Below are 14551 nucleotides of genomic sequence, written 5' to 3'. Positions count from 1 at the left end.
GGAACATCCATGCAATGAATCTTTTTGATCCCTGTTGGAAGGCGACGCTCAGTTTAGTCGAACAAAGGAAAATGACGTGGACTCACATTTGCTGTCGAAGTTGCGCCGACGAGGCTTGATGTGGCACCAGAAGCATACGGGCACAAACTAGTATTATTTTCTATAATTTTGCAGTGGCTTTTGCCGTGCGACCTAATTATGTCAATAGTAAGAAACTCTATGAATTATATAACTCGGGACCAATGTCGGTGGGATTTTGAAAGCAGGCCAAATCAGTCAATGCGGTGGCGCAGAAGACTCTGAAGGGACGCAGGCGAGGCTCAACAGCAAGTGCTATACGACTGACCTGAGGGAAGGACGCAATAGCTGAAATGAATATTGGTTTTTGAGGAAAGGAAATGGCGCAGTACCTAGCTGTCACATGACTAGGTGGACACCCGAACCGCGCCTTAAGGGAAGGGTAAGGAGGGAGTGAAAGAAGAAAGAGGCGTCGTAGGGGAGGTCTCGGAATAATCTCGACCACCTGGGGATCTTTAACGAGCGCCGGCATCGCACAGCACACGGGCGCCTGTTCTCGCCTGCATCGCAACGCGGACGCCGGGGTCGGCTTCGAATCAGGGAACTCCGGATCAGTAGCCGAGCGGCCTAACCACTGAGCCACCGCGGCGGGTGAGGAATGCGAAAACATTTGTCTTGAGGAAAGGAAAGGCCTTTGAGGGAAGGAAAAAATGCGAAATTAGTTTTTTGGGAAAGGAACCGGCGCAGTATCTGTCTCACATATCGGCGGACGCCGGAACCGCGCCGTAAGGGAAGGGATAAGATGGGAGTGAAGGAAGAAAGAGGTGCCAGAGCAGAGGGCTCCGGAAAAATTTCGACCACCTGGGGATCTTTAACGTGCACTGATATTGCACAGCAAACGCACGGCTTAGCGTTTGGCCTCCACCGAAACGTCGATTCATATCTGGCATGGGGAAACTTTTTTTTTTCGCACATTTTATTTCATCGCAATTTGCACCTCGTTTTGTTCAGAATCGCTTGAATATTATGCCGCGTTCTCAAATTAACTGCAAGCATCCGTTCATTTGATGCATACCGCGTTAATGTGAGCTGTCCGAAATCCGTCATTAGTGAGCTCGCACCGGCTTTCGAAAGCTTTCGTTCGCAGCGCCGCCAGACAAAAGTGGTTGCGAGTAGTCACTTTTTTTTGTTGCCTAAATCACTAACAATCAACTGCCTTAGTAATTAAAACAAAATTTTGCGTCGTCTATTGCACCACGCATATGGCAAAAATAACGTAACCAGTTTTCTTTTAAAGCATTTAACGTTACGCGACTTTAGCGCCGTCTTTTCCTTCGCCGGTGGCGGGGTTGAGCGCCCCATGCGTACTATCGGCCGTGTGCTACACTACCTCTTTTAGTACTGTTGTGGCTTTCTTCAGCTTGTTTTTGTCGAATGTGCAGCCTTGTCGGTGTTGTGATAGTGTGACTGAACTCGGAAGCTGACGGATGGCCCCTGCGCGCGGAAGACGTTCTTACGCGCACGGAGTTCTCAAAAACTGCTCTTACGTACCGCACCCAGTATCACGCCGGAGCGGCCGGCGCGCGACGCCCAATTGAAGAAACGGTTTACCGTGATTTCTGACGAATGTAAGTACAGCACTGTAAAATAACTTCTGTGGTGTGTCGTGGGCATGCATGAGGGCTGCGAATGCATTTAGGCTTGGTCTTTACGTCTTGTTCGCCGTGAGGTGCGAAATGCGAGCATGACACGATCACTTGCAGAGAGGTGTTCTGACACGCTTGCGTGCCAGCTATGCGGCTTTTAGATTCGGCCACTTGCTCTCTTTGCGTCAGCACCGTTGCGAAAAAGACGTGTGATAGAATTTGGTTGCACGCTGAGAACTGTGAGGTGCCGCTTGATTTGTTATTCTTACTGAACAGGAGCAGCGCGTAGAAAGTAGACCATTAGAACGAAAAATGCTTGTAGCGGCGTGCGTCTTTTGATTCTGCTGCCTGAGTGTGTACTCGATATGGAACATTGCCCGTCCTACGTCGCAGTCGCATGAAGTGCTACGTTTCTTAATGCCTTTGGTCAACGAAACTACGTTTAATAATATCAGAACCACTCCCATGCAGTGTAGCTGAGGAAATGGCTCACAGGGAGGTTTGTTGTCGTTTTATTTGAATTACGTTCTATATACTGAGTATCATTCCCCATTTTCAGTCTAAAGCGATAAAAGTATAACGTGACCCGCGAGTAATAGCTCTAAGGAAAATATGACTGGCTTTGTAAACCATTTTTATGCAAACTAATGGACGCATAGGTAATTACTCATTAGCCTCCACTCCTGAACACATTGGACTGAACCGCTAGAGGCTGTAATGGAATGTTGGTTCTTTGATTATGTTTATGAAACAATCTAATTCAGCCCGCCTTCAAATGTGTCCGCAGTAAAGGACTGTACAGCTACCCCACCGGTATCATCACGCTGCTATTGCACCTCCTTTCATCCGTCATTGAGCCAACGCTACCTCAACCTGGGGTTAATGGCATCATCGACCTGCTGGTGCAGCCTATCGGCCATTGATACCGGATATCAAGCACGTCACCTCTAAAAGAATAGGTATGTGTGGGTATCACAGACAATTGTTTTTTTCTGGTCTTTGCTTGTAGCCTGACAAAAGTCTTCTGGTCCAGGATATCTCTCTCTCTTGCATTTGTTTTTCATCTTTTGAAAGAGCATCAAAAAGGAAGGGAAAAGGTATTGCGGGCGTCATGAGAGCATTGCTCTAATCAAACGCATTGTGTTATAGTGTGTAATGATTTTTTTACAGTTTCTGTGCTCATGCTTCTCTTGCTTGCAAATCTTGACCACAGTATAGACCAAATAAAAAAAATATATGTGCTTCATGACCTTTCTACAGTAGTCCAAAAGCAGCAATTAAATTTCATAGCTTTACTTCACCAGTACATACCTGTTACAAGGCACAACAAGATTGAAGTGAACCAGTGGTGTGATAACTGGCAGGCATAGCAGAATGGGCAGTACATTATTGAATATTAGCATTCAAGTGGAACACTGTGCCTTAGAAGCACAGGTGTGGCTAGCATGAATGATTCGTACCATAAGAGATCGTCCTTGCATTACATGAAACATTGTGAAGCTTATATTTAAGCTGTACTGTATATTGAAAGGCATTTGTTCAATATGTCATGAGTGTTGCTAAGGTTATTGTTCTTTCACACTCCCTTTGTCACAACTGATTGCACTGTACAGTTGAAATGCATTTGGAATCTTTAGAATATTTGTTCATTCTTGTTTCTATTCATACAGACATTTAATTTCTGGTTGCACTACAGTAGCTGAGCTTACGTCAACAATTATTACTATGACCTTAACCATGCCCCTTGATTTACTTGAACCGACGCATTTGTCGTTGCCCCCCTCCTGAGCCATCAAGTTTTGCTATAAGGTGTGCAAATTATTTCATTCACTTTCATGAAGCATTTATTGCTGCAATTAGTAGCATGTAATTGCCTAAAGAACATCCTGGGTACTCATTTTTATCTTTGGAACACATTTTTTTGTTTACTTGTTTCCTTTGTATTGGCATGCCCCAGCACTGGAGTGATGTGCTGTGGGACAAGTAAAGAACTGTCAGTCCCGCTGTTCCCTTAGGGGCATGTTGCTGAGGCTTTTCTCGCTTCGTATGTCTGTGTGCCTTTACTTACAAGCATTGTAACTGACACAGTGTGTGCCTTAATGTTTTGATTTATATGCTTTAGAAAGGGCCACTCTGACACTCCAACAACGTTGCTCACCCATATACTATTTGTTCATACATTTTACCCCCCACATCTGCTATAGCTCCAAATGGTGATACATTATCTACAGACAGGTAAATAAACTTAACGGCAAGTAAAGTTGAGTTACTTTCTCCTAGCTACTCAAAAAGAAACGTGCACAAGTTATATTGCAGTGTGTTTGAGCTACCACTTTTGAGAGCAAAAGCTGCCTGAAGTTTGGTATATAGCAGTCAAGAGAGATGAAATTTTCATATTTGGTGGTGTGCAAGTTATCTTCAAATGACTGGAATGACTAAATATCTCTTTATAGTAGACCAATTAGGCATAACATGTTAATGTCATTTCCTGTGTATATCAGTCTTCAAATGTGGGGGTAGAATTGAGCACAACAGCATGTTATGGCTTTTTCTTGTTCAAGGAAGCATTGCATTTCAATTGTGTCTGCTGCTTGTGCTGTTACTCAGCAACCTTATCAAACCTGCTCTGAGTGCTGCGTTTTAGTGCTCATTACTCAGCAACTTTATAAAATTCGCTCTGAGTGCTGCGTTTTAATGCACATTTAGCTGATTGTTGCCTCTCCAAGGTTTGATTATTAAAGGATTCACTATAACTGTATACCTCGAATTTGTTTCTTACGCAGTTCTCTTGCCGCTGCATTCCGCCATGGAGTAAGCTGCCTATTGGTGCTGTTGATGCACACATCTCATGGCTAGGACTCTACCTTTTCCTGCTGGTAATGCAGACAAGTAACCACAAGGGGGCTGGCTGATATTGCGGACAAGTGACAGGATTGCGCACCAAATAGCGGACCAACCAGGCCACTTTGGTATCCTTGTGATAATGTATGTTCATTGAAATCACCTCAAATTTTGATATCTACATCGTTGTGGACTTTTAGCATATATTTAGCAGGACTTTTATTCGTTAGTGTTTACAGCCTTGAATGTCAGTCTTAAGACAGTGTAAGTACTGTTTCACTGTGAGAGATTTTTTAGCTGTTTAGAGAGGTCAGTAATCACATCCTTAAAAATATGAGTCTCAATGTGCATATTGTAGTGCTCTCAAGTGTTGAAAAAAAGCATGTAGCTTTTATGCTTGTCAAAGGTAAAAGTCCACATCTCGTTACATGGAGCAAATCACATGTAGGCAGTTCTGAGTTGCTGCACTTCAAGCAAAGATGTTAAGCACAGGGTGCTTCACATCTTTCATTTTGTCATGAGTTTATTTGGCTGCCTCGACTGTTCTGGATTGACTGGCGTGTCAGGAAGCTAAAAGTGAATCAGCCTTGATTTCTTGCTGTTTAAGCAACAGTGCTTCACAGTGTATAGGTGTGTGCATGCACAGAGTTTCTTCCACTTATATGGCTCATGGAACCTTCATGTTAAAGAATAAAGTATTTCACTTCTCCGTTGTACAGGAGAGTGAGCAGTAATAGTATATACACCAGGTATTTCAGAGAGAACGAAGTAATTTTCAAAAATGTGTTTTTGGGTTAAAAATATGGCTTTTGCAGCATAGTATTACGTGTTGGTGGACACCGGAAAGCCAGTGAATTGTATTTAATAAGCTGGTTAACTAATTTCTGATAATAAATTTTTAACTATCACAGTTAAGTTACTGGTTGCAATTAGAAGTTGTAGCCTGTCGTCAGTATTAGGCATACCAGTGTTTAGAATTTACAAAATGCGATTACCCTCGCCACTGTGGCTCATCAAAATTTGATTGCATCGTGCGAAAATAAATGTGCTTTTGAAAGCATGCAGGCAAAGCAACTGCTCTAGTACGTTATACTAGTCGAAAAAGCCAAATTTTGTCGAGCCATAGCTCAAAGAGCAATCGCATTTTCAAAATTCTAAAAACTTATTTGCCTATTACTAATGATCGGCTGCAAATTTCTTAATTGCAACTAGATGCCTAACTTTAATAGTTAAAAAGTTTGTAATTGGATCATTCCACGAGAGACCAAACTGTAAATATTTCAAATATTTAATTGTTTTGGCTATTTTGTATATTACGCACACATTGTTCAGTAGCCCAACAGTGAATTTCGTTTTGTGAAAATGCTACTATTTCAGGAGAAAAAGTATAAAATAAAATAAACGACATCGTAGCGATGGCAGCATTTTCAAACAGAGCTCAATTTCGCAAAGTTGCAATGACGTAAACATCCAGATAAGAAAGCCATGGTGTATTTTTCGTACTAAATATACAGGTGAGAAGGAATGTGTTGGGCTTATTTCCGCCATTTTGAGGAAGTTGTCGCTTACTAGAAAAAGTTTTGAAAACTACAAGTCTCAAGCGAGGCTTTCTTTAAGAATTTTTTCTTCGCAGATATAAAGCACATCTTCAAATTTGCAGATTGGATAAGCATCGAGGTGCTAAAAAAGTGTACCGACTTTCATTTTTATATAGCACAGGGAAGTGCAAGAAGTATTGCCCTAAATCTGTCATTTCTGACTATGTAATGTTTTTACAATTCAAAGGGAAAAAACCCATCTTCAATTTTTCTGAAAACTCCTGAAACAAGTCTCTAGAAGGAGGTGAAAAAGAATACGAAATAGCGTATTGCATTATTTTGTTTCTAACAATGATATCCAAGCTCTAACGTAGCTTTTTGAGCATCCGCAGGAGTTCCTAATTGAGGGCGGGGAAGCAGAAAACAAGCCCCCCGCTGCTCTAAATTTCCATCAGATCTCAAGACTGAAACATTTTCCATCAAGAGAGAGCATACCTAATTACTTTTTGTGGACAAACACCGATCTGTGATGTAAGCAAGATTCGGTAGCGCCGCAATCGTTGAGTGCAGGTAACAACTTGGAGTTAGACGCTCCTATCGATGCTCAGAAAGCTACAAGTTTTAGGTTGGATGTCATTGTTAGAAACAAAATAATGCAGCATGTTCCTTAGTATTCTTTTTCGCCTCCTTCGAGAGACTGATTTCAGCAGTTAAGAAAAAATTGGTGACGTTCTTGAAAGCACTATTTTATTAATAAATGCCAGATTTAGGGCAATACTTCTTGCACCTCCCTGTATTATATAAAAATGAAAGTCAGTACACTTTTTTAGCACTTGATGCTTATCCATTGTGCAGATTTGAAGGAGATCTGCTTTATATTTGCAGAGAAAAAAAAATCTTGAAAATTGCCTCATTTGAGACTTGTCTTTTCAATATTTTGTCTAGTAAGCGACAACTTCTTCTCAATGGTGGAAATAAACCTGACATGCTCTTCCTTGCCTGTACTTTTAGCATGCAAAATATATCCATCATGGCTTTCATATTTTTATTCCTACATCAAGCAAATTCGCGAAATTGAGCTCTATGTAAAAACGCTGCTTCTGCCATGACGTCATTTAGTTTTTTTCTCCTGAAATATTTGCATTTTCATGAAAGTAATTTCACTCTTGGTCTGCTGAATAATGTGTGCCCAATGCATAACATAATCAAGAATATTTAAAAATTGAAATATTTAGGCAGTTTGATCTCTTGTGGAATCGCTCTATTAAAAATTTGTTAACCAGCTAACTACTCAAGACAATTCACCAGTTTTCTGGTTCCCGCCAACACTGGTAATACTGTGTTGAAAAAGCCATATTTTTATCTCAAAAACCTATTTTTTTGAGAATTGCTTAGTCTTCCCTGAAACACCTCGTACAGTCAACGACCGATTTTTCGGACCATCTAGGGAACGTAAAAACGTCCGAAAATTCAGGCAGTCCAAAAAAATGAATGCATGCAAAAAAAACACACCTTTTTTCTTTTTTCCTCGGATCTAGAGGATAAAGGGTGAAGTACCGGGTTTCCGAAACCCTGCCAAAGCATCAGTGAAGCGGCTATAAAAAGAGACGTTCAAAAATGCAGCCGACTGCCGGTTTATTATGTACATGTGTACCGTCAGGGCAGCCGGTGTTATTGCTGCAGTGGCTTGAAGAACTTGTTTATTGTCGTTTGGGTGGCGTTCCGCTTGCATGCGACCATATTTTCCTCAATCTGAGCAAGGGTCGTGTCAGCACTGTACATCGATGACAGCGTCAACAGTGCTCGTGTCAACTCGGCGCTCGTAGGCGGTGCAGGCATTGGCTCCTCCTCATTTTCAACATCGGAGTCATCCGAGTTCCCCACAACCTGACGGACTATTTCTTCGTCAGTCAGTTCTGCGCAGAAGTCGAGCCCGTTGTCAGCGTCAACAAACTGCTCAAAAGTTATTTCTGTGGGTATGGAAACCCCAGCAGAGCGGAGGTCGTTGATCACGTCGTCCAAGGGCGGACTCACGTCGTCCATGGGCGGGCACACGTCAATCGCTTTGTTGATTTCAGAAATGTCTGCTGCCTCTGTGGCAAGTACAAAGCCCACGTGGCGAAAACAATTGCGAATAGCGTCTTGCCTCACTGCCTTCCATGCGTCAGCAAGCATTCCAACAGCAGACCGAAGGTCAACGTTGTAATCTTTGCCGTTTTCCGCACACAGCACCCTGCGGTGTAGTACACGTGAACGGTACAAAAGCTTTAAATTGCGGATGACGCCTTGGTCCATCGGTTGGAGGACTGCAGTCGTGTTGGGTGGCATGAATTCCAGCTGGACAGCCTTCAAGTTTTTAATGTGTCCATGAGCGGCGCAGTTGTCAATGAAGAGCACGACACATCTGTTCTGAAGTTCAAACTTCCTGTCCAACCTGCGGACGTAACTTTCGAACAACTGCTGAGTCACCCATGCCTTTCTGTTGGCTTCGTACAACACTGGCAGCTTTGCCTCTTTAAAACACCTCGGGTTCTTTGACTTCCCGATTACTAACAAGGGAAGCTTCTCGCTGCCAGACGTGTTGCTGCCGACGAGAACGGTCAGCCGTTCTTTACTATGCTTGCCACTGTGGCATGGGTCACCAGCAAAAGCCAGTGTTCTTTCTAGCAACAACTTAAAAAACAAACCAGTTTCCTCGCAGTTGAAAACGTTGTCAGCAGAGAACTGCTGCAACAAAAACTGAAGTTTTCCGTTGCGGTACTGCTCAATAACTGCACTGTCGACGGCGCCGCTCTCACCGCACATCTTCTTGAACTTGAGGTCATTCCGATGTTTACAGTTCCTCAACCATCCATCACTAAATTTAAAATCCTCAATGTCCATTTGAACCGCGAGAGTTTCCGGTTTTTCTTTCAAGATGCAGCCCGAGACCGGCAACCTCTTTGATATCATCGAATTAAGCCACACGACGAGAGCTTCCTCGAGCTTTGGATGGACACCCTGGCTTGAATTCTTTTTTTGGGCACCAGACAGTTTTTCAGCCGCTTCCAAGATCTTGCCGTTGTTCTTGAGGAAATCCGATACTGTTTGCTTTGAAATACCGAAATCCTTGCCCACGTCAGCCTGCGATCTGCCGCTCACGACTTGTTTAATAATGGCGGCTTTCTTCCCCATTGTTAATCGATGGTACTGTTTTCCGCGCTTCGATGCCATCGGCGAGGACGACGAAGACGGAGTGGGGGCCATCGCAGGCGAGCGAAATCCTCAAGTTGCAAACAGTGCAGTTCGCTGACGAGCGTCGAAGCAGCTAGGCCTAGCATCTCAGAGCGCACTTGACACAACCAAGGAGGGACACAACAGCACAACCACGCACCACACACCATGCTAGCCAAAATGTGGCCTGCGCAAACGAACGAAATGGCGCCGCGGCGCCTCCGGAAACTCCGCCGGAAGCGGAAGTGCGGAGTTGAACATAGCCAGCGTGGCCAGACCAAATCGCTGTGTGACGGCTAGATTCGGCTAGTGGTTCAGAGCGGTGATATGCTTCGGCTGCAAGTCGATTTCCTTCGCAAGGGTGCTGCGCAAGAAGCCATATGACCTTCCGTCGCGTCAAAAAGTCCGGAAAATTGGACGGTGGGGGGTTCGAGCGTCCGAAACTTCAGATGTCCTTATACATTGATTCTATGTGGCTCGTGGCGGTGCCGCGAAGGCGTCCGAAATATCAGGCATGTCCGAAAATTTGGGCGTCCGAAAATTCAATCGTTGACTGTATATAAGAAAATAACGACATGACATCTCAACTAGAGGACCAGCCTTTTTCAAGTGTACTACAGCATTCGAAGTACACAGCTGTTGTTTCAAATGGTGTAGTACACTCGAAAAAGGCTGCTTCTGCAAAAATGTCATGAATTAAATCCTGTTATGTTATCAGTTTCTGCTGACATTTTCTTGCATTGATCAATCAGTTGCCAAGAAATCACCTCTGATATATATATATATCGTCACGTAGTGGTGACGGCAGTTGAAGCAGCGATGAAGACGGACAAAAGATCTTCTAAAAGAAAGCTGTTTATTGGGCTGATTTGCGCCCAAAATGGACTGAATCACTCGGCGGCGGCGAAGCGACAAGCGTGCTCGGCGGTCGTCGAACAGAATGCCCACCGCTGTCGGCCGGGCTCTATTTAAAGCTGATAGCGAACTTTCGAGATAAAGCGTGCAAATTTACTACAACATTCTGGAACAACGTAGAATCAGCTCTGCCTGGTTGCGATCAATCGAGATAAATCTAATCGCGTCTTGCGTCGCAAAGCGATAAAGTGGTAAAAGTGGTGTGGCACCAGATTTGAAGAATGAACAAACACTGCAAATATTCGCGTCATTTCTCCCCTCTCAAAGAAGCATCGACCCGATCCATTAAAACAAAAAATGCGACTAGTAAGAGATAAAACGGATCTTGCGAAAATAGTTTGGAAATACAGCTTCCTTTAGCGCGCATAATACGGCTTCAGACAGACTACATGGACAACTTCTGGTCGTACGCGGCGTCAGTGGGATGAAGTCATTGTGTCAGGGATGACTTCATAGTCCAGTTCACTTAGCCGACGAAGAACTTGGTACAGGCCGAAATGGTTTCACTCAATCCACGGCGGTGAATGGGCGTCCAAAACCCAGACTTGGTCTCCTGGCTTGTATTCCACGTTGCGTCTTCCTATGTTGTAGCGTCTGGGACCGCTGCTGATCTTTGATCCGTAATCGGGCAAGCCTTCGAGATTCTTCTGTGCGTTGAAGGTAGGCGGCAACATCGACGTTCTCTTCTTCTGTACCGTTGGGCAGCGTGGCGTCTAGCATGGTCGTGGCCTCCCTGCCATGCACGAGGCTAAAAGGCATCATCTGAGTGGCCTCCTGCACTGCGGTGTTGTATGCAAAGACGACGTAAGGCAGGATGACATCCCAGGTTTTGTGTTCGGCATCGACATACATGGCGAGCATATCGGCGATTGTTTTGTTCAGGCGCTCAGTCAGTCCGTTGGTCTGCGGATGGTATGCAGTTGTCCTCCGGTGGCTGGTTTGGCTGTAACGCAGGATGGCTTGCGTTAGTTCCGCCGTGAATGTTGTTCCTCTGTCCCTGATGAGCACATCGGGGGCGCCGTGTTGACGAAGAATGCACTCCACGAAAAATTTGGCGACTTCTGCTGCTGTTTCCTTCGGTAGGGCTTTCGCCTCGGCGTAGCGGGTCAGGTAGTCGGTCGCTATGATGATCCACTTATTTCCAGACATTGACGTTGGAAAAGGACCAAGCAAGTCCATGCCGATCTGTTGAAAGGGCCTTGAGGGGGTTTCAATGGGGTTCAGAAATCATGCTGTTGTGTGGGAGAGGTCTTTCGTCGCTGACAATCTCGGCAGGTTTTCACATAATGTGCGACATCGGCAGACAGTCGGGGCCAGTAATACTTGTCCTGAATGTGTCGGAGGGTGCGAGTAAACCCGAGATGTCCAGCTGTCGGCTCGTCGTATGAAGTGTTCGGGGTTGACCTCACACCAGCCATCACTCGGAAGTGGCCTCAGTACCGAGAATTGTTTCCTCGGCCAGGGTGTCCGGTATGTAAGCATGAGGACATTGAGGCCGACATTCATCACTTACTGTGGGACTGCCGAGCTTTCAAGCCTACAAGGATCCGGCACCTGATGGTAGCAGGTCTTTCACCAAGCAACCCTTCATCATTGCCTGGACGCAGGGACCGTACCATTGTTCTTTACTAGACTTCATCAAATCCGCTAACTTTTTTCCATTCATTTAGATCATTTATCACACCTTCACCCATCATTGATGCCCTGGGGCAATAATTTTCGCTTTCAAAAAAAAAAAAAAAGTGCGTAGAACTTCTTCGCAGAAACAAGCAGGTACAAGAAGGAGGTAGGCTGTTTTCCTCGCTGCAAAGTTCTTCTTCACAAGGACCTCATGCGGCACACTGAAGGAAGACAGTCCTCGCTTGAATGAAGTGGGGGGTGGAGAAACCTTGCCTTCCAGGTACTCGATGAGGCGTTTTAGGTCGGAGTCCGAGCGTTGCTGCTGAGCAAAAGAACTGGGCTGATGGGTCCCAGGAAGGCGTCCTCGTCGTCGTCCGGCGGTGGTGTATCTACAGGGGTCCTTGAGAGGCAGTCGGCGTCAGAGTGCTTGTGTCCAGACTTGTAAACGACGGTGACGTCAAACTCCTGGAGACACAGACTCCATCGAGCGAGTCGGCCAGAGGGGTCCTTTAAACTGCCAAGCCAGCACACGCGTGGTGATCGCTGGCCACCTTGAGCGGCCGTCCGTACAGGTAGGGGCGGAATTTTGACGTAGCCCAGATGATGGCAAGGCACTCCTCAGTTGCCGAATAATTAGCCTCGGCCTTGGAAAGGGATTGGCTAGCGTATGCGATGACTTCTCCAGCCCGTCGTTTTTCTGAACGTGAACGGTGCCTAGGCCCATGCTGCTTGCGTCGGTATGAACTTCAATATCTGCGTTTTCATCAAAATGCGCGAGGATCGGTGGGGACTGTAAACGACGCTGAAGTTCCTTGAAGGCTTCTTCTTGCGGCGGTTCCCATTTAAACTGCATGTCTACTTTCGTCAGTTTGGTCAGGGGCTCGGCGATGCGCGAAATTTTTTTGATACATCGTCGGTAATATGCTCAGAGTCCGAGAAATCTGTACACTGCTTTCTTATCGGCCGGCGGTGGAAACTGTTCAATAGCAGCTGTTTTCTGTGGGTCTGGGCGTACTCCCTCCTTGCTAACGATGTGGCCTAGAAACAGCAGCTCTTCGTAGGCAAAGTGGCACTACTCAGCTTTCAAGGTTAGGCCAGACGACTTGATGGCGTGTAGTACTGTTTGAAGTCTTTAGAGGTGCTCTTCAGTTTGAGGCAAAGACAACCACGTCATCTGAATATACCAGACAAATTTGCCACTTCAGGCTTGCCAGCACTGTATCCATTACTCACTGAAATGTCGCTGGTGCGGAACAGAGACCAAATGCCATCACTTTGAACTCAAACAGCCAATCCGGAGTGATGAATGCTGTCTTCTTGTGATCTCTTTCATCGACCTCAATTTGCCAGTAGGCGCTCTTGAGGTCCATCGATGAGAAATATTTGGCATTGCAGAGGCGGTCCAGTGTGTCGTCGATGCGGGGGAGGGGGTAGACACACTTCTTTGTTATGTTGTTCAAGCGGCGGTAATCAACGCAGAATCAAAGTGCGCTGTCTTTCTCACTAGAACAACCGGGTCCGCCCGTGGGCTGTTTGAAGGCTGGATGATGTCGTTGCGAAGCATTTCTTCCACTTGGTCCCGGATAGCTTATCGTTCTCGCGGTGACACATGGTAGGGGCTTTGACGGAGAAGATCGGACGTGTTGGCCCGTTATAATTTGATGCTTGGCAACTGGCGTTTGTCGGACCTTCGGCAATGTCGAAAAACACTCACTGTAGCTTCGAAGCAGATTGCGGATCTGGTCTTGTCTGTTTCGGGGCAGGGCTGGGTTAATGTCGAAAGTGGGCGAGTTCTCTTGGTCAGGCGAATCTTCTGCGGAGGGGTTGGAGAAGGCGAAGGAGTCTCGTACGTCGGATATTTCGTCAAAGAGAGCAATTGTCGTTCCTCTGATTATGTGCCGATATTCTTCGCTGAAGTTAGCCAGCAGTACTTCGGCCTGGCCATTGCGGAACTGTGCGATGCCTGTTGCGATGCTGATTCCTCGGTCTGGAAGCAACTGCATGTTCCCCTCGATGACAGCTTCAGCATTAATGGCTTTCGTGGCGCCTACGGTCACGATAACGCTCGAACGGGGTGGGGCGCTCACTTCTTCCTCTAGGACACTCAGGGCAACGTGATTTTCCCGAGTTTTCACCGAAGCGATGGCTTCATCCGTCAAAAGCATAATCAGCTTGGATCACAGGTTGATCGCCTGATGCTCATTAAGGAAATCCATACCCAAGATCACTTCGCAGGAGCATTGCGGTAGCACACCAAAAGTCGCAGGATAGGTATGTCCTTTGACAGTCACTCACGCTCTGCATCGTCCTGATGGCGTAATGAGGTGGCCCCCTGCGGTGGGAATTTGTGGGCCGTCCCAAGCCGTTGTAACTGTTCTCAGCTGCGCACCGAATGTTCCATTCATCTCCGTGTAATGGGCTCCTGTGTCGACTAGAGCGGTAACATTCGGGCCGTCGATAGTCACTTCTAAGTCGGAGGTCCTGGGTCTTGCATTGCATGTCGCCCTCGGCGTCGGGTCACGGCTTCGTCGTGGGTGGGGCCTGTGGTCGAACCTTTTCTGGGGGGTGGCGTCGTTTTGAAGGCAGTTTGCGTCGTGGTCGGGGTTGTCATTTTTTGCGGCGTCGGTGCAGCGAGTGTAGGTTCTTCATGTGGTGTCGCGGGTGCAGCGTCTTCATGGGGCATGGTCGGTGGAGGATCTTCGGTGTTTCGCTTGTTAGCAACCTCACCTCCAGAAGCTGCTGTCTTTAGTTTCCCCTATG

The 14551-nt window shown here is 46.0% G+C and overlaps 1 protein-coding gene across 6 annotated transcripts in view; it reads left to right on the top strand.

The window, feature by feature from the left end:
* Positions 1-1357: 1357 nt before the first annotated feature.
* LOC144101988 (uncharacterized) overlaps positions 1358-14551 on the top strand; it is a 48745-nt gene continuing 35551 nt past the window's right edge. For 3 of the 6 annotated variants that reach the window (XR_013308135.1, XR_013308134.1, XM_077635227.1), the window contains exons 1-3: positions 1425-1646; positions 2452-2623; positions 4448-4649. The gene's annotated coding sequence lies outside the window, so the exon portion shown is untranslated. Of the gene's footprint in view, positions 1647-2451; positions 2624-4447; positions 4650-14551 lie in introns of all 6 variants that reach the window. The other 3 variants (XM_077635230.1, XM_077635228.1, XM_077635229.1) reach the window with 2 other exon arrangements.

This window comes from Amblyomma americanum, chromosome 8, assembly GCF_052857255.1.
Source record: "Amblyomma americanum isolate KBUSLIRL-KWMA chromosome 8, ASM5285725v1, whole genome shotgun sequence".
Lineage (NCBI taxonomy): Eukaryota > Metazoa > Arthropoda > Arachnida > Ixodida > Ixodidae > Amblyomma > Amblyomma americanum.
This window is presented reverse-complemented; position numbering and strand designations above follow the sequence as displayed.